Source organism: Peromyscus leucopus, chromosome 10 (assembly GCF_004664715.2).
Source record: "Peromyscus leucopus breed LL Stock chromosome 10, UCI_PerLeu_2.1, whole genome shotgun sequence".
NCBI lineage: Eukaryota > Metazoa > Chordata > Mammalia > Rodentia > Cricetidae > Peromyscus > Peromyscus leucopus.
In genome coordinates, this window is record NC_051071.1 from 65,981,864 (window position 1) to 65,985,211 (window position 3,348).

At 36.5% G+C, this 3,348-nt stretch overlaps 1 non-coding gene across 1 annotated transcript; it reads left to right on the plus strand.

Annotated features, from left to right (window-relative positions):
* Positions 1–336: 336 nt before the first annotated feature.
* Trnak-cuu lies at positions 337–409 on the plus strand. The gene has a single exon. It is a non-coding gene; the product is annotated as a tRNA-Lys (tRNA).
* Positions 410–3,348: the final 2,939 nt, after the last annotated feature.

Genomic DNA, 3,348 nt, shown 5'->3' on the forward strand with positions numbered 1-3,348 from the left:
CAAAAGACAAACTTCCAAATGGAAATGTCTTAGAAGCCCAACATTCTCTCGGGATCAATTGGTGCAGCCAGGAGCAATTGTGTCTCACGTCAACAGAATTCTAAGTTATTTAAATGCCATATTCTCCAGGTCTATGAAGTGTTTGAAGATTACCTGCCCATCTAACCTATGTATCTGTAAATCTGGATAACCTAACTAACATAACTATAGAGATGACATAGGCGACTATAAATCTATAAATCTTATCTATCAAAATAACCTAAGGACTAAGGCTTCACGTAAATAAGGTAAACAGTCTATAAGCAAATGTATGGTGAAGAACGATGACTTGAACCAGCCCGGCTAGCTCAGTCGGTAGAGCATGAGACTCTTAATCTCAGGGTCGTGGGTTCGTGCCCCACGTTGGGCGCCATTTGTAGCTGGAGGACTTCTCTCCAGGTTCCCCAAGCCCCGCAGTCCCACAATCCACTTATAAAATAATCACTCAGACGCTTATATCACTTATAAACTGTATGGCCGTGGCAGGCTTCTTGCTAACTGTTCTTTTATCTTAAATTAACCCATTTCTATAAATCTATACCTTGCCACGTGGCTGGTGGCTTACCAGAGTCTCTACATGCTGCTTCTCCTGGCAGTGACTGCAGTGTCTCTCCTCCAGCCTTCCGCTTCCCAGAATTCTCCTCTCTCCTTGTCCCACCTACCTCCTGCCTGGTCATTGGCCATCAGTGTTTTATTTATATAGAACAATATCCACAGCAAGTCGGTGTTTGAGAATGGAAGAATGAATTACCTCCCCCAATCCCTAGCTGAGGCACTTACAGACAGTTGGTGAGAGTTTGGAAAGGGAGAATCAGTTTCCTTTAAGAATATAGCCCCTGATAGGTCAGCTAGACTCCAGTGATGTTCTCTCACATATGAGTATATTATAGAGGGAGTTCAACCTGGACTTAGTGGATTAATTAAAGACTCTGTAGGTTATTTTTTAAGAACAACAAAAAATACAGATACCAGGAAAGTAAACAAGAAACATAATAGTTTCTGTTGTGGGTTGGGGGCAGATGTTCAGAAGCACTAGATGAAGGAATAGTAAGACAGTTGCTATAAAGGAGGAAATAGGAAAAATGGGTGGATAAGAGTTACCAGAGAGGGGAGGGAGAGCAAGCCCTTAGGGAGAGGGAAGGAGAAAGAGGGATAAAGAACACAAAGGATGTTTGAAAATCAGAGGGAAATAATTTATTTTAAATTTTACTTAAAATTACTTATGTGTAAGTTGAGGAGTACATGCACATATGATACCAATTGAAGTGATCATACTAACCCTCATACACACAAAAAAAAATACATAGAATAACTAAGAAATATCCCCATGTCAATTTGGGAAACCTCTTTTCAATTGTTGGTCAATGGAGTACAACAAACTCCTCAAACAAAAAATAGGCTTTTGTTTATTTTTTCCCTTGGTGCCTGCCAGAAAAGAAGGTGAGATCCTATTGTTGAAAACACCACACATTTTGACACAGAACTTGGAGTAATCAATATGGATCTGACCTATAATCACCCTCATTCAGAACTAGAACTCATAGTATTGGAAGGAGCCATGCAAGGGAGAATATCAATCAATAGTCCTATCTAGGTTTAATGTCTGTAAACAGCAGCAATGACAACTATGGCTAGATGTTCCACAAGGCACAATAGTGGTACTTATATACAGAGAGTAAATTGAGAGCCCCCTAATTTGACTTAGGATCAGGTCAATAGGATTGTATCCATGCCTAGCATTATAAATTATCCAATTATCCAATGTTGATAAGATCATAGTTTATAGGGAAGAACCTAATACTGCTATTTTCCTAAAAGCAGTAGACTTTCTAACCAAATTTGTCTACATACATGTAGGTGTGTCCCTACCTTGTCAAAAAGTGTCTCTTTGAAGCAGAGACCATTAAGAAGACATCTGTCTGCAAGATAGTATTCTATAAAAACAAAAATATTATAAAAATAACAATAAAATCGAACACCCAATGTTGGGAATGGGTAGAGAAGTAGGAAGGGGTGTATCTGCGAGGACTTAGAGGGATGCCTGTGGGTGAATGAGACAAATGCACAGTGTATAAAACTCTTAAAGAAGCAATTATTCCAGAGTTTTTAAAGATTAAGAAGATACTCAGTAAGGATAAAACACAAAGAAGAGCTGTTGCAGCTAGTTTAACACTTGGAACTGTATCTATAAACTCCAAATTTGAATTCAGCTAAAAGAAGTCTGTTTGGTACCAATAACTACTTAGAAAATACACTGTATGGTCTATTATTTCCTTTACATTCATTCTAGAATACATGAAATACAGAAAATCAAATGAGATCTGGGAAATTTTTTTATAGAATTTTAACTATTTATCCATGTAGTTTTATAATTGATATAAGTATACAACTTTTATCAATTTCTAAAAACTGGATTATAGTAGGCTCTTATATATTTAGTAGACCTTATGCATATATTTAGTAGATCTTCATTTTAGGTTCTAATTCCTTTTGTGGTTTTATGTAGTAGTCTGAACTGCATGTCACTGAAGTTAATTTCATCTTTTTCTTAAATCTGAAAGACAATAAGCTTGTTATTCAAAATGTTTCTGAGATGTACCCAGAATGTTTTGTGTATTTATTTATTCATTAATTTGTCATTTCCTATAATGTTTTGATAATATTTTCCTACCTTATCCACTCTTACCAACTTTTCCCTCCCCATGAAAATCACCAAGGAAATTAGTGCAAGAAGAACCACTGCAGCAATTTCAGGGATTGCCAAGTAAGTAGCTTGAGGCAGTTAAGTATTGCCCTTGGTGCCTTGTCAATCACTGGTTAGACCAAAGTTTATTTCCCTTTTTCAAGCTGCATGAAGCTGAGAGATTACATTTTTCCAGATCAACAGATTATGTAGAAAACCTTAGAGAATTCCCACTTGAACTATGTGTCAACAAAGAATTAAGATTTCACAGTTGTTTTTCAGAGGCCAGGGCTTGCGTTTTCTGTAACATGTAGCAATATAAAGTTATATTTTATGTTGATAAACTCCATACTTCTCATACAATATGTTTTATTTAGTCTTAGCAATGATACTTTGCTACTAGTTTTGAAATAAAGATACATATTTCTCTTCAAGAGAACAATGTGTAATGAATAAGACGGCACCTTCTGCAGTCAGAGGGCTGTTACAATGTTCTTATAAGTGATATATGTCCAGAAGAAACTGTAGTAGTGACTGATGTAGATGAATTCAGTATTCTCTACAAGATTTCAGTTCTTACGTGATTAATCTATGAACAAACTCCAAATTGAAATTCCCTGCTGAGA